Source organism: Cervus canadensis, chromosome 9 (assembly GCF_019320065.1).
Source record: "Cervus canadensis isolate Bull #8, Minnesota chromosome 9, ASM1932006v1, whole genome shotgun sequence".
NCBI classification, from domain to species: domain Eukaryota; kingdom Metazoa; phylum Chordata; class Mammalia; order Artiodactyla; family Cervidae; genus Cervus; species Cervus canadensis.
In genome coordinates, this window is record NC_057394.1 from 67,890,056 (window position 1) to 67,915,002 (window position 24,947).

General features: G+C 41.9%; 1 non-coding gene across 1 annotated transcript; it reads right to left on the bottom strand.

Annotated features, from left to right (window-relative positions):
- Window positions 1–19,506: 19,506 nt before the first annotated feature.
- Window positions 19,507–19,579, bottom strand: TRNAG-UCC. Its single transcript has one exon. It is a non-coding gene; the product is annotated as a tRNA-Gly (tRNA).
- Window positions 19,580–24,947: the final 5,368 nt, after the last annotated feature.

Genomic DNA, 24,947 nt, shown 5'->3' on the forward strand with positions numbered 1-24,947 from the left:
AGATGCACAAATCCTTCCTATTCAATTATGAGGAACAGGAAACCTTTGTTGGATGTAAATGTACACAGAGACCCAGCATCCAAGGGTGGAGGGTGACGAGGAGGCAGGGTCTAAGGCTGTCACAACTGGCCACGTTATCTCTGGGCAGAGGAAATGTTTTCACCCTGACCATGTCTGCCAGGACCTCCACGCCTCCACCAAGCGCCCCGGCCCCCTCTGAGGCAGACTCGCTTCATGTGTCTGCCCACCCTCTGGCTGCCCTGGCCCTCCTCAAAGGATGTGCTCATGGCATTCTGCCAGGGTCTCCTCTGCTTACTTCTGGATGTGTGTGTGAAAGTTGTGTGCTGGGGTGGGAGTCAAGGTGCAGACCTTGCCCCTTGGACGTGTGTCCCTCAGAAATTCCTCAGCAGTTCTCACAGTGGACGCTTCGTCCCTACTTCCCAGTCCTTCCCAGTCCAATGCCAGCTGCTCTGTTTTTATATTCCCTTTGTCTTTTCCATGGAAATCCATATTTAAGGGGTTGGAATCCTCTCATCTTTTATCCCAAAGCACCTTTTCTCTTTACCTCAAACTCTCTGTTTTAGGCTTTTGGACTGGGCTTACGATGTCTTTTTCCTCTGCTGTAATCAGATGATAAAGAAACTATAGGTTCGAGTTAGACAGCCGGCAGTTCTTTGTTTCTCAGTGTTAGGACCATTAAGTTATTCTTCCTCTTCAGATTCAAGGCCATGGAATAATAATACTGATAAGTTTTTTATGCTGTGCTTGATGGTTTTACTGTGGCTTATTGCTTCATTTAATGAGATAAATTACCAGACTAATTGAGAGGGATGGTTCTGGAACAAAACATTTACTGAGGTAAGTAGTTGGATTCTGCTTTCTATTCTCTCTTTCTTTGTCTAGGAAGTCCTCGTCTAGGAACTTTTAAACTCATTACTGACTGGGGGATTTTTGCAGACACTAATGCCTGTGGCCAGTGATTTTTATTTTGGCTGGCTAAAAATTAATTCTACTGTTTCAGTAACACTTTGTGAGTTGTGTGCGTGTGTACTAAGTTGCTTCAGTTGTGTCCAACTCTTTGCGACCCTATGAATTGTAGCCCCTCCAGGCTCCTCTGTTCTCCTCTTCAGGCAAGAATACTGGAGTGGGTTGCCATGCCATCCCCCAGGGGATCTTCCTGATCCAGGGATCAAACCCATGTCTCTTACATCACCTGCATTGACAGGCGGGTTCTTTACCACTAGCACCACCTGGAAGCCCAACACTTTGAGCGTTATTACATACAATAGTGGGCTTCCCTTATGGCTCAGATGGTAAAGAATCTGCCTGCAGTGCGGGAGACCTGGATTCAATCCCTGGGTTGGGAAGATCCCCTGGAGAAGGGAAAGGCTACCCACTCCAGTACTCTGGCCTAGAGAATTCCATGGACTGTATATTCCATGGGATCTCAAGGAGTCGGACATGACTGAGTGAATAGCAAGGAGAGATAAAAAAGCCTTCCTCAGCGATCAATGCAAAGAAATAGAGGAAAACAACAGAATGGAAAAGACTAGAGATCTCTTCAAGAAAATTAGAGATAACAAGGGAACATTTCATGCAAAGATGGGTTCGATAAAGGACAGAAATGGTATAGACCTAACAGAAGCAGAAGATAATTAAGAAGAGGTGGCAAGAATACGCAAGGAACTGTACAAAAATGATCTTCACGACCCAGATAATCACAATGGTGTGATCACTCACCTAGAGCCAGACATCCTGGAATGTGAAGTCAAGTGGGCCTTAGAAAGCATAACTATGAACAAAGCTAGTGGAGGTGATGGAATTCCAGTTGAGCTATTTCAAATCCTGAAAGATGATGCTGTGAAAGTGCTGCACTCAATATGCCAGCAAATTTGGAAAACTCAGCCGTGGCCACAGGACTGGAAAAGGTCCGTTTTCATTCCAATGCCAAAGAATGCTCAAACTACTGCACCATTGCACTCATCTCACACGCTAGTAAAGTAATGGTCAAAATTCTCTAAGCCAGGCTTCAGCAATACATGAACCGTGAACTTCAGATGTTCAAGCTGGTTTTAGAAAAGGCAGAGGAACCAGAGATCAAATTGCCAACATCCGCTGGATCATCGAAAAAGCAAGAGAGTTCCAGAAAAACATCTATTTCTGCTTTATTGACTATGCCAAAGCCTTTGACTGTATGGATCACAATACACTGTGGAAAATTCTGAAAGAGATGGGAATACCAGACCACCTGACCTGCCTCTTGAGAAACCTGTATGCAGGTCAGGAAGCAACAGTTAGAACTGGACATGGAACAACAGACTGGTTCCAAATAGGAAAAGAAGTACATCAAGGCTGTATATGTCACCCTGCTTATTTAAGTTAAATGCAGAGTACATCATGAGAAACGCTGGGCTGGAAGAAGCACAAGCTGGAATCAAGATTGCCGGGAGAAATATCAGTAACCTCATATATGCAAATGACACTATCCTTGTGGCAGAAAGTGAAGAGGAGCTAAAAAGCGTCTTGATGAAAGTGGAAGAGGAGAGTGGAAAAGTTGGCTTAAAGCTCAACATTCAGAAAACTAAGATCATGGCATCTGGTCCCATCACTTCATGGCAAATAGATGGGGAAACAATGGAAGCAGTGTCAGACTTTATTTTTTTGGGCTCCAAAATCACTGCAGATGGTGACTGCAGCCATGAAATTAAAAGACACTTACTCCTTGGAAGGAAAGTTATGACCAAACTAGATAGCATATTAAAAAGCAGAGACATTACTTTGCCAACAAAGGTCCGTCTAGTCAAGACTATGGTTTTTCCAGTAGTCATGTATGGATGTGAGAGTTGGACTGTGAAGAAAGCTGAGCTCTGTAAAATTGATGCTTTTGAACTGTGGTGTTGGAGAAGACTCTTGAGAGTCCCTTGGACTGCAAGGAGATCCAACCAGTCCATCCTAAAGGAGATCAGTCCTGGGTGTTCATTGGAAGGACTGATGCTGAAGCTGAAACTCCAATACTTTGGCCACCTCATGCTAAGAGTTGACTCATTGGAAAAGACCCTGATGCTGGGAGGGATTGGGGGCAGGAGGAGAAGGGGACGACAGAAGATGAGATGGTTGGATGGCATCACCAACTCAATGTATATGAGTTTGAGTAAACTCCCGGAGTTGGTGATGGACAGGGAGGCCTGGCGTGCTACGATTCATGGGGTCGCAAAGAGTCAGACACGACTGAGCAACTGAACTGAACTGAACTGGACATACAATAGTTACACCTGACATACCTGTAAAGTTTTCTATTTTTGTGAAATATTGTCTTCAATTCACTCTCCTATGGAAGCAAGGAGCATTCTCCAACACTGTGAGTTTCATTTTCACTTTGTGTATCAGAATCAGTCGCTAAGGTTTTTTATCTGTTTGTTGGCCTAGTATTCATATTGTCTGAATCAGAACTATATTCTGAAGAACTATCGTCTTCTGAGACACTAGTATATATGTCAGTCAGAGAAAGTATCTGCATAAAATTCACTGAAAAAGTCTTCTTTACTCAAAATTTTGTGGTGCATCATTTTTTAAAATTTTACATTTATAATATATGCAAGGTTGGAATAAAAACCTAATGGAGCAAAATCTAAATGATAATGACAATAATAAATTGCATAATGAATCTTTGATCAATTTTAAACTCTAACAACTGCTTACGGTGATGTTAATTATATCACTCTCTAAAAGCGTATTGATATATCTCTGGTCAAAAATGTTCAGGTAGCAAAGAGAGAAAGAAAGAAAGATAGTGAAGTAACTCAGTCGTGGTCCGACTCTTTGCGACCACATGGACACCAGGCTTCTCCGTCCATGCTATATTCTAGGCAAGAGTACTGGAGTGGGTTGCCATTTCAAAAGACATATTAATTCATCTCTAGTCAATCATGTATTTTAAATTATCTACTCTCAGTTTTGTCTCATGCAGGTACAAGTACATCAGGAAAATAGCTTATCAATGCTCACTGTTACTTTATTTTTCTTTTAATAATTATAGTTTTTAGCAGAAAAGAAAGAAAGTTCAATAAACAATGTCAAGGAGAGCAAAGACCATGGTCTCAGTCTTGAGGAGAGCTTTCAGAAGACAGTGACTGGGATTTCGTTGTCTTTAATCTTGTTTTCTAATTGCCCAAAAGTGCATTGTCACAGATGGGCACATTTTTGCTAGATCAAGGAAAAGATGAATTCTGTGGCTTAGGAACAACAGTTTCTTCAATTCCTGAACTGCAGGCAGGATACGGTCTTTTTGAGAAATGGCAACTGGATTGCAGGCATCTTTCGTCCCTCAGAAGATGAAGTGGATCCTCTGTCAGCCTCACCACATACAACCCTTGCTTTATGTTAACTTGTGTTGCAATCTTATAGACTCCATCCTTGATCTCTGAACTTGAAAATCTCTTGTAATACTGTAAATTACCCTCATTGGCTTCCCTTTTTGAGCTCTAGTGAATAATCCAAGTGTTCTCAAATTTCTGTGCTAAATATGTTCCTCCAGGGATCTGCAGTGAAAATGAAGCGTTGTTTTGCCACTGAACACTGCGTGAACCCAGTCCCTGCTTTGATTTCGAAGCTCCGACCATATCTGAGGCAATTCCCCCTGGCTTTTACAGCTACGTCTGGCTTCTTTTCATTGCCTCTGGGGTCAGGAGCCTGACTGCATAAAGGTGGGGTGAGAACTGTGACCTGCTATAAGGAAAGGAAAAGTCATTGCTTACTTACCCAGTAAACTGGGGACGTCAATAAAAAAGACCCTGAGAACAATCCCCTCTTAAGACAGTCAAACGTAAGAGGTGCACGTCAGGGAGCTGTGCACATGATGGATGCTCAGTCAGTGTTTGTTGGATGAACAGACTGGGGCAGCTGCGGGCGGCAGTCGTTCTACTGCTGGCTCCGCCTCTCTGGAGGCAGCCTCCGTTCCTGCTGATCTTCTCAGACCCTGACTCTTCATCCCTTGCGCCCCCATCGCTGCTGTCCCATTGTTGCCCTGCCTTCTCTTCTCCAACCCAGGGGAAAAGACAAGGACTGGTTTGGGAATCGAATTCTTAGGCTGGACTGGGCTGATGGCAATTAGAGGACATAAAATGAGGATACTTCAAAAACAGACCCTCTAGGATCGAACCCGGGCCCTTGGCAGTGAAAACACAAGTCCTAACCACTGGACAATCAGGAAATTCCTTTATCTTTCTCACTGAGTGTTTTTGTTTCTTAGGGTAAATACCCAGAGGTGGAGTTGCTGGATGATATGGTAGTTCTACTGCAATCTCATTTTGAAAAGTGAAAATAAACTGGCAAAATTATTTTTAAGAATACATTTAATCTTTTTTTTTTCATTTATTTTTATTGGTTGGAGGCTAATTACTTCACAACATTGCAGTGGGTTTTGTCATACATTGACATGAATCAGCCATGGAGTTACATGTATTCCCCATCCCGATCCCCCTCCCACCTCCCTCTCCACCCGATTCCTCTGGGTCTTCCCAGTGCACCAGGCCCGAGCACTTGTCTCATGCATCCCACCTAGGCTGGTGATCTGTTTCACTATAGATAATATACATGGTGTTCTCTCAAAACATCCCACCCTCGCCTTCTCCCACAGAGTCCAAAAGTCTGTTCTGTACATCTGTGACTCTTTTTCTGTTTTGCATATAGGGTTATCATTACCATCTTTCTAAATTCCATATATATATGTGTTAGTATGCTGTAATGTTCTTTATCTTTCTGGCTTACTTCACTCTGTATAATGGGCTCCAGTTTCATCTATCTTATTAGAACTGATTCAAATGAATTCTTTTTAATGGCTGAGTAATATTCCATGGTGTATATGTACCACAGCTTCCTTATCCATCATCTGCTGATGGGCATCTAGGTTGCTTCCATGTCCTGGCTATTATAAACAGTGCTGCGATGAACATTGGGGTGCACGTGTCTCTTTCAGATCTGGTTTCCTCAGTGTGTATGCCCAGGAGTGGGATTGCTGGGTCATATGGCAGTTCTATTTCCAGTTTTTTAAGAAATCTCCACACTGTTCTCCATAGCGGCTGTACTAGTTTGCATTCCCACCAACAGTGTAAGAGGGTTCCCTTTTCTCCACACCCTCTCCAGCATTTATTGCTTGTAGACTTTTGGATAGCAGCCATCCTGACTGGCGTGTAATGGTACCTCATTGTGGTTTTGATTTGCATTTCTCTGATAATGAGTGATGTTGAGCATCTTTTCATGTGTTTGTTAGCCATCTGTATGTCTTCTTTGGAGAAATGTCTGTTTAGTTCTTTGGCCCATTTTTTGATTGGGTCATTTATTTTTCTGGAATTGAGCTGCAGGAGTTGCTTGTATATTTTTGAGATTAATCCTTTGTCTGTTGCTTCATTTGCTATTATTTTCTCCCAATCTGAGGGCTGTCTTTTCACCTTACTTATAATTTCCTTTGTTGTGCAAAAAAGCTTTTAAGTTTCATTAGGTCCCATTTGTTTAGTTTTGCTTTTATTTCCAATATTCTGGGAGGTGGGTCATAGAGGATCTTGCTGTGATTTATGTCGGAGAGTGTTTTGCCTATGTTCTCCTCTAGGAGTTTTATAGTTTCTGGTCTTCCATTTAGATCTTTAATCCATTTTGAGTTTATTTTGGTGTATGGTGTTAGAAAGTGTTCTAGTTTCATAAGAATACATTTTATTTAATCTTGAAGATTCAAAATAATATCATTTCAACACATAATCAATATAAAATATTATTTATAAGATATTTTGCTTTCTGTTTTCTATACTAAGTCTTCAACCTCAGATGTGTATTTTAAACTTACAGAACATTTTAATTTGGACGAGACACAGTGTTAAGTGCTCAATAGCCACATATAGCCGGTGGCTATTGTATTGGACAGCAGAGTTCTAGATGAATCATAGTTAATGTGTTAACCACAGTTCTATTTGATTGACTCAGTCTACTGCATACTGGGCTTTGTGCTGGACACTGGCAATAAAGAGCTAATCAGTGGTAATTGTAATAATGATGATGATGATGATTAAATTATTAATATAACTTAAAAAAGAATCAGATCCCTGTGCAGCTTCTCTCAAATGCAGACATAGACGCCTGCCTCTACCTTGGCCTTTCCTGCCCAGATGCTTGGGTAGGTGGGATGGTCATCGGTGGTCACAGGGCTTTTGTAGAAGAATATCCGAGATGGGCTTCTCATGCTTTGTAACCCACGGGGTTTAAAATCAGCTGTGTTCACAGGACATCTTATTCCAGCACCTTTGGATGACTCTGGGACTGGGAAGTGCTCTTCTCCTGCCTCTCAGCTCTTTAGAACATGCTTTGTGCCTGTCATGTTGTGTCACTTCTGGTTTTCATGGGGCCACAGCTCTCTGTTAAGTTAGTGGAAAACAGAGTGTGACTTCTCCTAAAGTCTTCTGGGCCAGTGTCTACTCTGGAGGTGGTTTCTCTTTTCTCCACCTTCAGGATAATTCTGAGAACTCAAAGAAACTTTGGTATCTTTTGGATTTCAAAAAAGTGTATTTGCTGGTGAGAGTAAACGTTCATGCGACCTTAGTGTGAGTGACACAGTCTTCAGTTGTAGGGTCAGATTCAATGCTTTAATTAGGGTCAGGTTCACTTTGATGTGTCTTCTTTCCCACTATGTTTTCCCTTCTGAATAGATTGGAATCATATCAACTGTATGTTCAGCTTAAACAAATACAATTATCCTTAGAAAATTTTGCTCCCTGCTGCATGCAGTGAGTGCCTGCCTTGGGACGTGCAGGAGATGACAGAAAACAGCCTGCCTTCCCTTGGTTGTCTTCGTTCCCGTGTGCTGCTGGTGCTCTGAACTTTCCCTCCTGTTGAGTGGAGTTTTGATATTGATTGATATAACATACTGTTTTACAATATAGTCTCTAAACAGAAGCCAGGTCTCTGATTTTATCCAAAACCATGGTCATCTGTTTTTCCTTTGGAGGAAAATCCAGACATGTTGGCCTGAACTGAGGGACTGTGTGTTTCCTACATGGTGCCCTCCTTAGGGATTTTCTAGGGTCATTTTGATCCTATGTAATTTTAACCCTAAGTGCTGATTTTAGAATCTGTCCCCTAAGATATTACACTATAGTAATGTCTGGTTTCTCTTTCTGGTGCCTTTTGTGACATGACTCAGACTGGTGACATGCTGTATTCCTTTTTTTAAAAATAATTTTTATTTATTTGTTTTTTGGCCATGCACCGGCTTTTCTGTAGTTGTGGTGAGCAGGGGCTGCTCTCTAGGTTTGGTGAATGGGCTTCTCACTGCGGTGGTTTCGCTTGTTGAGGGGCACGAGCTCCAGGGCTGCAAGCTTCCTAGAGGGTCCTTGTACCACGTCGTTGCAGCACAAGGGCTCGGTAGCCGTGGCTCCTGGGCTCCAGAGCGCAGGTTAGTAGTCGTGGTGCTGGGTCCTAGTTGCTCCATGGCACGTGGGATCTTCCCAGATCAGGGATCAAACCTGCGTCTCCTGCATTGGCAGGTAGATTCTTTACTGCTGAGCTACCAGGGAAGCCCCTGCATTCCCTTTGTAATGTAAAATGTTTTCTAGTCTTCCTAGGTGATGAGAATATAGTTGGAGCTGGTATTTGTTGTCTTCTCTACGTGTGCTATATATAGCGTGTGAGTCTATAGAACCTTCCTGTTGATATGGGACATTATGGAGGAAACTTAGAGCCATGCCCGGAGTAAAAATATCGGATGAGCTCCAGGTTGCTTTTTTAGAGTTGATTGATGAATGCTTATGCCACAAGATATTAAAAGTCATAAAAATAAGCTAAGATTTCACCAGAGTTCCATCTTTCCATGTTCTTTTTATCATGGATTATCAGTTGTTATAATAAAAGGAAAGGTCTTCCCTGACAGGGGCTTGGGAAATAACGTTGAAATCTGAAGATGGACTTTGTCTAAATGAAACTCACATAAAGCCAGGCTTCCTTGTATAGCTCTAATCTCTTGTAAGTACAACTTTCAACAAAAGGTAACTTAAGAAACCTTGAACAATAATGTAAATATTTACCTTAAGGTTTATTTTGAAAATATCTTGGTATAGCATTTTCACATAATGAAATCATACAGAAAGCTTCCTAAAAATTCTTTTTGCACCCTTTTCCTTCCCACCAGCTTCTCACTCAGGACAATGGTGAGAATCTCTCTTGTTCCATGTAGAGTGCACTTTTGGGTGTGCCCTCCCACACCACACACTCATTTCCTCTAGAGTGTGTACTCTCTAGCTCTGGTGGGTTTCCTTGTGAACATAAACTACCTTTGCCCCAGAATACTGGTGAATGAAAATTTCCATATCATTTTGAATGTTTTGCTCTTTTCTACTCTTCGATCTTGGCTTGAGACACATTGCTTATTCTTAAGTTGATACAGTGTGTTCAGTCAAGTCTTCTAAGACCCTGCAAACCAGATCAACCTACCTTCACTCTTTCCTTAAATCAGTGGGGCCACTACAAGGGGAGGTGTGCAGTTATAGTTACAGTATATACCAGACAGTGGGCCCAAAGCAGCACTCCTCACTTCCTCTCTTGTTCTCTCTTTAGAAATTATGTTGTTTAAAACAGCCTGCCTCACAAAGGTCATACGAAGTGGTAGCGTGCATGCATGCTCAGTCGCTTCAGCATGTCTGACTCTGCAACCCCATGGACTGTAGCCCTCCAGGCTCGTCTGTCCATGGGATTCTCCAGGCAAGAATACTGGAGTGGGTTGCCATGCCCTCCTCCAGGGGATGTTCCTGACTCAGGGACTGAACCTGCGTCACCTGTGTCTCCTGCATTGCAGGAGGGTTCTTTACCACTGTGCCACCAGGGAAGCCCATGAAGTGGTAGGTTTAGATGTAAGTGGGTCTGACTGAATGTGGCAGCTCTAAATACGGTGGTGGTGGGGGGGCAGTGGCTAGTGCCTTTTAGGTCTGGGTGTGACTTCTACTCCCAATCATTCTTTGAGTTACTGCCAGAGCAGAATATATGGCTATGGGTCCAGGGGAGAGGAAAACAGCTAAGGCTACTTAATATATCTTTATTTTTTATATAAGTTTGCTATAAAATTTATAGAAGCACCTGTATTAGGGTTCTCCAAAGAAACAGGATGTGTGTGGATATTATATATATATATATATATATTTATTTATTTGGCTCAGGTGACTGTACAGGCTTACAAATTCCAAGATCTGCAGGATGGGTGTGCAAACTGAAGACCCAGGAGAGCTGATAATGTAGTTTTAGTCTGAAGGCTGGCAGGCTTGAGATGATGTTTCAGTTCAAGTCTGGAGAGAGGAGAAAATTGATATCTCAGCTTGTAGGCTGTCAGACAGAAGAAATTCTCTCCTATTCATCCCTTTTGTTCTATTCTGGCCTTCAACTGATTGGATGGGGCCCACCACAGTAGTGAGTGCAATCTGCTTTACTCAGGCTATCCGTTCAAATGTTAATCTCATCCACAAACACCTTTACAGACACACTCAGAATAATGTTTGATCAGATATCTGGGTACTCTGGAGCCGAGTCAAGTTGACACATAAATTTATCCATAATAGTATTTACAAGATTGTAGGAGTATATAATTTACAATCCAATTTCCATTCATGTGCATGGATGGGGCTCAGATGGTAAAGAATATGCCTACAATGCAGAGACCCAGTTTTGGTCCCTGGGTTATGAAGATCCCTTGGAGAAGAGCATGACAACACGATCCAGTATTCTTGCCTGGAGAATCCCATGCAACAGAAGAGCCTGGCAGGCTGCAGTCCATGGGATTGCAAAGAGCTGGGCAATGATTAAGCAACTTTCACACTTTCATGTATGGGTATCCCTTGATGGATATGATCGTGTTTTTAGATTTCAGTAAAAGGAAAGGCATGGGAAAGTTATAACAAAATTATTTATCTCATGTGTTTTTCTCAAAGGGTTATATTGATCCAGAGATATCTTTTCTTCCACTCAATTTAACAATTTAACATATATAATTTATATTGCTGTCCTTGACATCAGGAAATAAGATAGTTCTTTCTCTGTTCTATGAAAAGATGATGTTCTTTTTCACCATAGAAGGTGCTATATCCACTCCATAAAGTCTCTAAATGGTTTACCCACCTCAAAAGGAATAGTTAGACCAGAGTTTCTGCCTGAATGATAGCTTAAAGAAAGCCTGTGGGTTTTTTCCCCATTTGATTCATCTAACTTGTGTTGTCTCAGAGAAACCTGCTTAAGCTGACTCACCTCAGTATGATGCCTTTTGGGTTTTGTATTGTCAGCTTTCTTCATCTGAGAATTTGACTGAGAGACAAGTCTGTCAACAGACTGGTGGAGTTATTTGGGCCACAGTGCAGAGAAATACCTTTTGGGTGGGACAGGCTTTCTGGGTGTGGGGCTCTTTCTTTCTGAGGTGGCTTTAAAAGAGAGGTGGAAATATAGCTCCTAACTTTCTTAATCCAATTAACTGGGAGGCAAAATATGCTGTAATGTTATTTTCATGGTAAATGTCAGAGATCTTTGGACCAGTTTCTGGCCAGTGGGCTTTCCTGGTGGGTCAGCTGGTAAAGAATCCGCCTGCAATGTGGGAGAGAGACCTGGGTTGGATCCCTGGGTCGGGAAGATCCTCTGGAGAAGGGGATGGCCACCTGCTCCAGTATTCTGGCCTGGAGAATTTCATGGACTGTATAGTCCATGGGATCATAAAGAGTTGACCTGACTGAGCGACTTTCAGTTTCAACTGGCCCAAAAGAAAGACTCACGAGAAACGCTGGCTTTACTAGAAGTCTGTGTTCATTCTTACTGCTGCCCTTTGCACCTTCCAGCCAGACTGCCTGGTCACAGCCAGTCCCTTCCTCACCCGCGTCCCTCCCTCCGTGTGGCTTGTGGCTGCTGCAGGTGCACCTCATTGCCCCAGATCCTCTCCTGGGCTGTCTCTGTACTCATCCAGAGTCTCAAACTTGACTGTTGTCTTTTACTTCTAGCTCTGTGCTTGCCCCTTTCGGTTGATGAGATTTTCAGCTTCTTTCTCTTCTTGACTCTTCTCTAATTCTCCTCATTTCTAAATCCTTGAAATGAACACCTGTTCCAGCTGCACTTTGGACTCTGGGGCCTCACCCTGTGCTTCCTTACCTCGGCCATGGTGGGAGGGTAAAGAAGGAGACAGCCAAGAAATAGCCGATGAAGTCAAATTTTCAAAAAATCCTGCGCTTAACTCCATAGCTAACTTTAGAAGTAACTTTAGAAGCAGAATCGTTTTATAGTGATTCCGATTGAGAGTGTTAGTCGCTCAGTGGTGTCCAACTCTTTGTGACCCCATGGGCTGTATACCGCCAGGCTCCTCTGCCCATGGAGTTCTCCAGGCAAGAATACTGGAGTGGGGGCCTTGTATTCACTTTGTATTTACGTCTTGTCAAAATAAACTCTACAAATTAATTTGTTTTTAGAGTGCTTTTTTGTTTCTAAGGAGCTTCCCAGGTGGCGTGTGGAAGAATCCACCTGCCAATGCAGCAGAAACAGGTTCAATCCCTGGGTCAGGAAGATCCCCTGAAGAAGAAGATTGCAACCCACTCTAGTGTGCTTGCCTGGAAAATTCCATGGGCAGAGGAGCCTAGTGGAATACAGTACGTGGGACTGCAAAGAGTTACACTTGACTACGTGTGCACACACGTGCATACATACACACACATACAGAGATTTGGATTAAATTTATATATAAAACAATTATTTTATATAAAATTAATTATATTTTATTATTAATTAATTATATAAAATCATATATTTTAAATATATAAATTTATTTATATGTAAACAACTATATATAAAATTTATATAATTATATAAAATTATATAAATATATATAATTAATTAATTATATAAAATAAAATAATTATATATAAAATAAAATATAATTATTTCATTCCTAGATTATTTTCTTTTCCAGACTTGTGCTTGCTCAGGTCATAATTTTACTCTTCTAGAATGTTAATAGTAAATCACTAAGGGAAATGTGAAATCTGCCACTAATAAGCAGCCCTTAACATGGATGGGGTAGAAGGCGAAGCCAAAGGGAGAAAATTAGGAAATTTGAGAAATATTTATTTTGGAATGGATAATTTTTAGGTTATATATCTATCTAGTAAGTTCCCAGCATTTTAAGGAGCAACAGGAGTTTGATGACAAAAGAATTAGGTGACTACAACATACAGGAAACCAATTCTAGTAATTAGCCTTATTTAGGTATCACAGTGTTATTTTGCTCAGGTACTCAAGCAAAAAAGTCTGTCTTCCAAAGTTTTCTAAATAATGAAACATTGTTATAGTTGAATAAAATTTTTCTACTGCAAGAAAAGTCTTTGTCAGAAGGAATTAATAATTAATTATGCTCATATAATATAATTGGACTTGGTTTTGCTCATTCACAGTAAAAAATGGTGGTGGCTTGCATTGTTTTCACCCTGGGGCTTGCTGGTCATAAAGCACTCTAAAAACAAGTTAATCCGTAGAGTTTATTTTGACAAGAAGTAAATACAAAGGTAAAGCATAGTTTGTGTAGTACTATTATCATGGCACTCTTGGGCATAATTTATATATAAAGAAAATAAAAGAGCAAACATAACTTTCAAGCTGATTGCCTGTAAAGAACTTAATTGAAAACAGTTTTCTCCTTTAAAAAGTGATTTATTTTAAATGTGCTTTTAAAAACAAAGGTCTTATTGATAACGATTTTAAGTAGATTATCTCAATGTGGGGTTTAAGTAAAAGGTCAAATCTTGTCAAAGTATTTTTGGTATGACTCAGTTCTGATCACAGACACAGTTTATCAAGAAAATGAAATTAGTTAACATTTTCAGGTCTGAGTACTTGTTTAAAGAGGCAGCAACTTTTTTTTTTTTTTACTTTCCTGAAATAAAAATTTCAGGGAGAGAACTTTGATTGAGAAACACTGAAAATTCAAAATTCAAAATGCTGTTGTATATGTGTTCTTTAAACAAGTTAATACTATATGAGGGGGAAAGCATTGGCTATGCTACACTAGAAGAGGAACTTAATTCACATATGTAATTTTTGCAGTGTGGCTATATGAACTCAGATCTTTTTTGCTTGAAATTGGTTGCATTTTATCAGTTTTTTCAACTAAAGGGCCTACATTTTGTATCAGAAAATGTGGAACTTTTAATTTAACATAGGAGTTAATCTTTCACCCACACTAGACCCTGTCCTGAGCATCTGTGACTTGCTTTTTCCCTGGATCTAGTGTGATTCCTACAGTTGGCTGATGATGGCCATGCAGCCAGTCATAGTAGGGCAGACTCCATTTGCTGATGGGCTGTCTGACTCAGCACCCACAGATGTTTAGTCATTTAGCTCCTTTCCCAAGGAATAAGCCCCAACCATTTGAGCAATTAACCTTTGTGAGTCTAGAGGTTCATCAGAAGCAGGGAAGAAAGGATCTTTTCACTTTCCTTCTCAGTCCTGCTGCTCTCCCCGGCTTTGTGAGTGACACCTGAAGTCCATACTCAGCAGAGAACAAGTGGGACTCAGGTCCATAGAAGGCACTGCTTGGTAAAATCTCTGAGCATCCTAAACTATTAAGCAACAAGAGTCTATTATTCCTACTTCTCCCTGATGGGGAAGCGTCTTTAACATTGAACTTCATTGTCTTTACCCCATTCCTGCTAAAAGGAAGTGGTTTTCCCCTAGGAATCTGAGGGGGACCAGTGCTTGGGTGGCTAAGCCCTCCAAGCCTCCCTTCTATTTGCACCGCTAATAACCTCTGATTCCCTGGTGGTTCAGATAGTAAAGAATCTGCCTGTAATGCAGGAGACCCAGGTTTGATCCCTGGGTTGGGAAGATGCCCTGGAGAAGGAAATGGCAACCCACTCCAGTGTTCTTGCCTGGAGAATCCCATGGACAGAGGAGCATGGGTCACAGAGAGTTGGACACAACTGAGCAATTATTACTTTCACGTTTCACAGTCTCTGATTAGATGTGAGAGATACTGCCAGGCTCTTCCTGCATTTCCATCTTAAACCCTGGGGAAAAAATGCCAAATCTTGGCTCCTTCCCCTTTAAAATTGTTCTTCCACTTTGCTGTGTGTATTGGGGTTAGAAATACTGACTAATGTTATGCCCCACTTGCTTTCAGCTTGCCTGTTGTCCCTTACCCCCTTTTTCCTTACTAACAGAACCCTGATTTTTTTCCTTATTGACAGCAGCATGCCCAACTCCGGGCAGTGGATCTTGACTGGTCTAGGCTAATTAAGATATCTTTTCCAGTCTCCTTTGCAGATAGAGGTGGCTAAGTAACCTAGTTCAGAATAGCAAGACTTAAGTAACAGAAGTCCACTGAGAGGAAGTGAGTGGGGAGGGGCAAGAGAAGGCAGATTCCAGGGAAAATTTTTGTGCTTCTGATAAAAGGGTACAGAAATTGCTGGGCTTTTTTGCCCCTTTTTCTTGACTCGACTGGAAGTGTATTGCTTGGAGCTGGTGCAGCTATTCTGTGACCGTGGAGTACAAGCAGGCCTGACTCTATTATGTGAGAATGATCAACATATACCCACATAAGCTACTGTCATTGCCTTCTATTACTGGGTACAAAATTTTTTAAAATTAATAATTTTAATTGGAGGCTAATTACTTTACAATATTGTAGTGGTTTTTGCCATACATTGGCATGAATCAGCCATGGGTGTATATCTGTTCCCCATCCTGAACCCCTCCTCACCTCCCTCCCCATCCCATCCCTCTGGGTCATCTCAGTGCACCAGCCCTGAGCGCCCTGTCTCATGCATCAAACCTGGACTGGCAATACTTTTCACATATGATAATATACATGTTTCAATGCCATTCTCCCAAATCATCCCACCCTCGCCCTCTCCCACAGAGTCCAAAAGAGTGTTCTATACATCTGTGTCTCTTTTGCTGTCTCGCATGTGGGGTTATCGTTACCACCTTTCTAAATTCCGTATATATGCGTTAGTTTATTGACTATGCCAAAGCATTTGACTGTGTGGATCACAATAAACTGTGGAAAATTCTGAAAGAGATGGGACTACCAGACCACCTGACCTGCCTCTTGAGAAACCTGTATGCAGGTCAGGAAGCAACAGTTAGAACTGGACATGGAACAATAGACTGGTTCCAAATAGGAAAAGAAGTACATCAAGGCTGTATATTGTCACCCTTCTTATTTAACTTCTATGCAGAGTACATCATGAGAAACGCTGGGCTGGAAGAAGCACAAGCTGGAATCAAGATTTCTGGGAGAAATATCAATAACCTCAGATATGCAGATGACACCACCCTTATGGCAGATAGTGAAGAGGAACTAAAAAGCCTCTTGATGAAAGTGAAAGAGGAGAGTGAAAAAGTTGGCTTAAAGCTCAACATTCAGAAAACTAAGATCATGGCATCTGGTTTCCATCACTTCATGGCAAATAGATGGGGAGACAGTGGAAGCAGTGTCAAACTTTATGTCTTTGGGCTCCAAAATCACTGCAGATGGTGACTGCAGCCATGAAATTAAAAGACACTTACTCCTTGGAAGGAAAGTTATGACCAACCTAGACAGCATATTAAAAAGCAGAGACATTACTTTGCCAACAAAGGTCTGTCTAGTCAAGGCTATGGTTTTTCCAGTAGTCATGTATGGATGTGAGAGTTGGACTATGAAGAAAGCTGAGTGCCGAAAAATTGATGCTTTTGAACTGTGGTGTTGGAGAAGACTCTTGAGAGTCCCTTGGACTGCAAGGAGATCCAACCAGTCCATCCTAAAGGAGATCAGTCCTGGGTGTTCACTGGAAGGACTGATGTTGAAGCTGAAACTCCAATACTTTGGCCACCTCATGCTAAGAGTTGACTCATTGGAAAAGACCCTGATGCTGGGAGGGATTGGGGCAGGAGGAGAAGGGGACAACAGAGGGTGAGATGGCTGGATGGCATCACTGACTCGATGGACATGAGTTAGAGTAAACTCTGGGAGTTGGTGATAGACAGGGAGGCCTGGTGTGCTGTGATTCATGGGGTCGCAAAGACTGGGATATGACTGAGCGACTGAACTGAACTGAACTGATACTGTATTGGTGTTTTTCTTTCTGGCTTACTTCACTCTGTATAATAGGCTCCAGTTCCATCCACCTCATTAGAACTGATTCAAATGCATTCTTTTTAATGGCTGAGTAATATTCCATTGTATATATATACCACAGCTTTCTTATTCGTTCGTCTGCTGATGGACATCTAGGTTGCTTTCGTGTCCTGGCTATTATAAACAGTGCTGTGATGAACATTGGGGTACATGTGTCTCTTTCAATTCTGATTTCCTCAGTCTGTATGCCCAGCAGTGGGATTGCTGGGTCATATGGCAGTTCTATTTCCAGTTTTTTAAGGAATCTCCACACTGTTCTCCATAGTGGCTGTACTAGTTTGCATTCCCACCAACAGTGTAAGAGGGTTCCCTTTTCTCCACACCCTCTCCAGCATTTATTGCTTGTAGACTTTTGGATAGCAGCCATCCTGACTGGCGTGTAATGGTACCTCATTGTGGTTTTGATTTGCATTTCTCTGATAATGAGTGATGTTGAACATCTTTTCATTGGGTACAAAATTTTTAATTGACACACACTTAAATGGAGATATGAAAAGAAAATAGTTTATTTAATTTTTTTATAACTGATTTCATCTTCTTCCCCAGCTTTCATGTTGGAAATGATGGTGGTGGAGGTGATAGTAGATACAGACACTTATTAATTAATGATAATTTAATTTATTGGGGTAGATGACCCAGTGGTTTGATTTTTCTTCCTCTACCCGTATGTCTCTCCATTCTGGAAAAAATGGGTAGGATTTCTTAAGCAGTGGCATGCTCTAGCTGGCTTACATCAGCTTACCAGAACTGATTATTTAATTTTGGGGAATTTTGCAAGTCAGTTTTTAAATACAATATTCAATAACAAGTAAGTTGCACAAACTTACAATGAAAGAAATAATACTGACAACAAAAGTAATACTCAGAATTCACCACTTCCTAATTTTTGACTATATTTTACTGTTACCTATGCTATTGAAGTTTCATCAATTTATCTGTAAGTGGAAATACTATAAAATTGTATGCTTCTATGAACCTCATCTCTTCCCAACTCTATGTTCGAAGGTGCAAAGATGAAATTTTCCTTGGTGGCAGTCTTTACACCAAGGATATCTCTAAATACCACAAACCAGGGCTTTTCATCTCTGGAGAGCCTGTCGTTAAATATTTAATTTATTAGAGCATCACTGATACTAAGTGACCTCGAGGTCTGTGCAGAGGCTCAGGCCTCTGTGTTGCCTCATTCTGTACGTCCGTGTCACCTCTGCAGGTCACTGACCACTTGCTGATAGCAGCTTCTGATGAGCCTGGGCCTCTCCCTCTGTCTGTTCGGGCCTTCGTGGCTGTTCTTTAGATGACCTGACTCACCTCATCTCTTGCTGACACCACACATGCTCCTGAGGTCTGTTTGGATTCTTATTTATTCCCAGACTGGGTGGTTTGTTCTGCGGTCCTTGGTCACAGGATCTTTCCACTGCTACCCTGGCAGCCTCCATGGAAATTCATCAGGAAGCCCTCCATGGGGAACATGGGAATTTCTGGATCCTTTCTGTTCATAAGGGAGCTGAGGAAGATTTTGAGGTGCTACCTCAAACCTTTGTCTTCTTTTTCTCTTTCTATTTTTTGGCCATGCCATGTGGCATGTGGGATCTTAGCCCCCAGCCAGGGTCGAACCTGTGCCCCTTGCAGTGGGAGTGCAGAGTCCTCACCATTGCACTGCCAGGGAATTCCCACAGATCCCTTTCTAATCATACCATTTCCCCTCCCCCCTCCCCATGACACTCCTCTGTACTGATGAGGAAATTATTCTGGGATGAGGTTTCTTCTTGGAGCCCCAATAGGAAGTGGGGGCAGGAACCCCTCAACTTTGGACTTTTCCCTCAGCTTTTACCTAACGACCTCTTACTTTGAGATGTAGGCCCAAGGCAAAGGAACCAGGCCACACTCTGCTTATGTCTCTTATTTTGAAGTCACCATTTACTGGAAAGTTTAATTTCTCCTGTTAACTGGGAGGAAATATTTCTAAGTCATTCTCTCCTTTCTGCGGAGTTGCTTTTTCCCCTTCTCTGAGGGCATAATGGTGGAAAGGCTGCAGAAAATCTGATTTATAGGAGAGAATGAAGTAAGAGTACAACTTATACAAAAAATGATCCCCATCATGCTTATTCTTATGAGTTGTCTTGCCCAAAACTTCACTCTTCAGAACTCCATTAACTGCTCCAAGGTAATCACAAATCTGAGAATAAGGACTGAGGTGAGGAATAACTGACAGGCATTTGTCACTGAAAAAGCACCAAAAAATGTTGACTAGCTATATTACCCTTTATGTATCAGTACTTAAAAAGAGATTTTTTTTTTTTTTTTTTGGCTGTATTGCACAGCCTGTGAGGTCTTAGTTCCCTGACCAGGAATTGAACCCTGGGCCCCTGCACTGGACGTGCAGAGTCCTAACCACTGGACCACCAGGGAATTCCCAGAGATCTTTTGTAATTAATAAAATTGTTGAATATTTTGGGGTATTATAAATAAAAGTGGGTGTAAAAAAAATAAAATGGGCTTTAAGAGGTTACAATATACTGTTGCAGGGACAAATTACGCTCTAGGCAAAGACTGTTGCCAATGCTTCACTGTCTCCACTTGCAACAATTCTTTCAGTGCCCTGGCATCTCTGTGACTTCAACTGAGTCCCAGTCATGTGTCAATCAGTCACTTCCTTTGCTAATTTGGTTTAAGATGTCACAACCTCCTTAATTGCATTTAAAAACTTAAATGTGCTGTTGTTCATATTGGTTATAAATGACAATTCATGTCCCTTTTAAAGAATTTATTTGCCTGTACTAGGTCTTAGTTTCAGCATGCAGAATATTCAATCTTTGTTGAAGCATGTGGGATCTTTTAGCTGCAGCATGCAGGATCTTTATGGAGAAGGAGATGGCAGCCCATACCAGTATTCTTGCCTGGAGAATCCCCTTTAACAGAAGAGTCTGGCAGGCTGCAGTCCATGGGGTGCCAAAGAGTCAGACATGACTGGGCAACAAAGCACATGCAGGAGCTTTAGTTGTGGCACGTGGGATCTAGTTCCCTGACCAGGGATCTAACCCTGCATTGGGAGCACAGAGTCTTAGCCACTGTGTCACCAGAGTAGTCCCTCATGCTCATTTTAGAAATACAGATAAGCATAATAAAAGTCAGTTGCAACCACTGTCCAGAGACAACCACCACTAATACCTTGGTGTACGTGCGAGCTAAGTCGTTTCAGTCATGTCTGACTCTGTGCAACCCCATGGACGGTAGTGTGTCAAGCTCTGCTGTCCATGGGATTCTCTCATGGACAAGAATAGGCAAGAATACTGGAGTGGGTTGCCATGCCCTCCTCCAGGGGATCTTCCCAATGCAGGGATTGAACCCGCTCTCCTGTGTCTCCTGCATTGGCAGGTGGGTTTACCACTAGTGCCACCTGGGAAGCCTATCTTGGTGTACATCCTTTATTAATTATTCTTCTACAAGTTGCCTTAAGTGGCTGCAGGCTATAGGTCACATTCATTTTTATCAGTTATAAACAACAGTTTATTTGTGGTTTAACAGTAACTTCAAACCATTAACCATTAACATTCAGAACCTATCGCAGAGTCAGATATGACTGGGCAATTGAGCACACACACACACACACAGACACATACACAAGTCATGGGGAAGTTATTTTTGACAGGGAGGTCTTCTTGGTGTGCCTGAAATCACTGCATACCTTTGTTTGTTTTACTTCTCAAACTCAGAACTTTCCCCCTCTTTTACATCGAACAAAATCCTCCCTGTCTCTTGGGGTTCACTGAAGTTTTGCCCATTTAACCTTCAACTATCTTGCTCACAGTATTCTTCCCTTTCCCTGAATCCCTTATTACATGTGTTGTTCATTTAGTACTCATTTGTACATTTTCTCAAATTATTGCCAAACTGTTTAATGTTTCGTAGAAGTGTTTAGGGCCAGAAAGCACTTTCATGATCACCCAGTTTATTTAAAAAATGAGACCCAGAGATCTTGTTATTACAAAGATTCTAGAGTTGGGATTAAATCCCTGTTCCCCTGACTCCCAATCTGGCTTTTCACTATCTCAGATTGCACCTCCTCATTGACTAAGCTAGTTAGTAAGACTTAAATGCTAGGAGCAACTATTAGCACATTCTCCATTTTAGGGATGAGGAAATTGATGTGCAGATAAGTTGAATACTTCAACTCAAGGTCAAACAGTTTGTAACCACATGGAAACTGGCTGCACCCAGACCACTGACTCCAGGATTCCTGCTATTAATTCCACTTGGTATTGCCTCACAGCCGTGCTGTAACTCCAGAAAGGAGAGTTGGATGAGAACTGAAGACTGGGTTTGACAAATAGGAAATTTTTTCTCTTGTAAGGGAAACTTCAATATAGGAGTAGAACTGGGAACTAAATTACAGGAAGTAAGAAATGAATGGAAGTTGAGGGAGCTGAGGGCCCAAGGACCACAAGTAGACTTGGTGGTGAATGAAAGGGCACGCAGGGTAGTGGTTTGAGGAGAGGTGGAATTGAGGGAAGCCTGGTGTTATTGACTGATGGGTTGGATGGAAAAAACTCAATAACTGATGAAACGTCCTAGAAGAGGAAAATGAGGATGGGATCAAAATGCAGAAGTGATTGGGTGTAGAAAGGAGTAGGATACTTTTCTTTTTGGACAAGAAAGAAGTGGGGAAGATGAGTGGAAATAAAACTGGAAAGGTGAAAGGCATGGACGTTGTGGATGACTCTTTCATTTGGAAGTTATGGGCTAGGGTTAGGATAGGGGGCTCAAAGAACCTGGAAGAGTTTGGAAGTACTGCTATAGGGAAATGCAATAGAGGGATATATTTAGGGCAGAGCTGAGCTCTTAAATTTATAACTTAGGTAATCAACAGGGTTTTGAGAGTCTTTCTAGTAGTACCGAAAAACTTAGAACTGGGAATCAGTTCTAAGGGGACTGTCAGCGAGAGGAAACAGGTCAGGATAACAGGGCAAGAGAACAGAAATGTTGATGAGGACATTGTTGATGTGATTGCCAAGTATTACTGTCTGTATTGTTGATAACCAAGAGTTCAGGACTTGTCATGGATAGGTCTCATATACTTTTACATTAAATTTTTTTAAAATTAATTAGCTAATTAATTTTATTTTTGGCTGTGCTGGGTCTTTGGTGCTGCGTGGGCTTTTCTCTAGTTGCAGCAAGAGAGGACAACTAGACAACTAGACAACTCTCTAGTTGATGTGTGCAGGTTTCTCATTGCGGTGTCTTCTCTTGTTGAGGAGCATGGACTCTAAAGCACAGGCTCCATCGTTTTGGCGCACCAGCCCAGTTGCTCCTCGGCATGTGGGATCCTCCCGGATCAGAGATCGAACCCGTGTTTCCTGCACTGACAAGTGGATTCTTTACCACTGAGCCACCAGGGAAGCCCACTTTGCATTTTTGATATGCTTAAAGACAAAGAACACACAGGCATAAATATGTTTTCACATTAAACAACCAAAGTCCACTTAATTCACTTCTCACCTTTCCCTACAAACTGGTCCCGGAGAAGATGGAAGGGGAGTGTTTACTCAAGAGTGCATTTTATCATTCTATGTGTGTTACTCGCTAAGTCATGTCCAGCTCTTCGAGACCCCATGGACTGTAGCTTGCTAGGCTCTTCTGTCCATGGAATTCTCCAGGCAAGGATACTGGAGGGGGTTGCCATTCCCTTCTCCAGGGGGTCTTCCTAACCCAGGGTTTGAACTTGGGTCTCCTGCAGTGCAGGCAGATTCTTTACCATCTGAGTCAATAGTGGTGGGTATATGTTGATGGGTGGTAAGGGAAGTGAGGATCTCTTCCAGCCACTGTGGGACCCCTAGAGTGCTGAGTCACTGTCTTTAGGATGGACAGAGATACCATGTCTTTTAGTGGATGCCAGGAGTGACTTCATGGTGACAGTGCTCTTGCTAGGCCAAGAGCCCCAGGAAGAACCACAGGTCCTTTGGTTTATGGGGCTCGCTGGGAGTAGCCATGGTTCTTATCAGTTGCCACCTGCCATCAGCTGTTTTCTCTCTACTTGGTCCCAACCAATCTAGCACACTTCTTAAAAGTTCAAACTGGCACTTATATCAGCACCATAACATTGCTTACAATTGTAGGCCTAGTGGATTTTGCTAATTTAATCAGTAGTCTGGCGATCAAAGGGAGAGGGCTTATAATGTGGGCACTGGGCCAAACAAACAATCTCATGAGGGGTTTTCCTGGAATTTTCTCTGGCCACAGGTATGGAGGGAGAAGTGTCAGGAAGGACTGATTAACTGGGAGCCAAGGAAGGATTGAGGGGTTGGATGTTTGGTGAGGTGGAGAAAGAGGTTTAGTGGGAGAAGGGGCAAGGGAAGAATGTACAGCAGGGAGCAGGGTTTTTAGGCTTATGTTTTAGGTGCATTCTGACGCAGAGTATAGTATGATGTCTCTCACTCTGACGCAGAGGTGAGCATGAACTTGGGAGTCTGACTAGCATGGTTTAGAATCCCAGCCCCTGATGTCTCTAAATAGGGGTGCTATAGCCGGGTTTTGGTTTGCTGTGAGAGTTATAGATAACGATGTGAAATTACTGATAGAGTGCCTGGCACTCACCATCTGGGAAGTCGGATTGGCCGAGTCATCAAGGAGAGCACTGAAGTTACTTGGATGCTGGCAGGAGTCCAGGGGCGAGAAAGACTTGGAGCCAGATGCCAAGACCTTCAGACCCACTGGGGGAGTGGGTGGAAAAGGATGGTATTACATGATGGATAGTACATGCTTCAAAGGAAGAGTGCCTTGAGGAAAGATAGAACAGCAATGGTTGGAAAAGACAAGGCTCTTCCATAAATGGTGCTGGGAAAACTGGACAGCTACATGTAAAAGAATGAAATAGAACACTCCCTAACAACCATACACAAGAATAAACTCAAAATAGATGAAAGACCTAACTGTAAGACTGGACACTATAAAAGTCCTAGAGGAAAACCTAGGAAGAAAACTCTTTGACATAAATCACAGCAACATCTTTTTTCACCCACCTCCTGGAATAACAAAAATAAAAACAAATATAAACAAATGGGACCTAATAAAACTTAAAAGCTTTTGCACAGCAAAAAAAACTATAAATAAGATGAAAAGACAACCCTCAGAATGGGGGAAAATATTTGCAAATGAAGCAACTGACATGGGACTAATCTCTAAAATATACAAACAGCTCATGAAGTACAATATCAAAAAAACAAACAACCCAATCAAAAAACGGGCAGAAGACCTAAATAGAAATTTCTCTGAAGAAGACATACAGATGGCCAACAAATATGTGAAAAGATGCTCAACATCCCTCATTAACAGGGAAAGGCAAATCAAAACTACAATGAGGTATCACCATCATGAAGTTAGAACAGCCATCATGAAGAAAATCTACAAATAATCAATGCTCAGTTGCTTCACTTGTGGCCGACTCTTTGTGGCCCCATGGATTGTAATCTGCCAGTCTCCTCCATCCATGGGATTTCCCAGGCAAGAATACTGGAGTGGGTTGCCATTTCCTTCTCTAGGAATCTTCCCGACTCAGGGATCAAACCCGCGTCTCTTGTGTCTCCTGCACTACAAGCGGTTTCTTTACCACTGAGCCACGGGGGAAGTCCCTGAAGCTCAGCAAATAGCATTAATTTTTAAAACTTGTGGTAAAACACACATAACCATTTAAAAAAGTCAGTTTTTTAAAAAATATGTTTATTTTGTTGCATCAGGTCTCAGTTGCATCATGCAGGACCTTTCGTTGCAGCGAGAGGGCTTA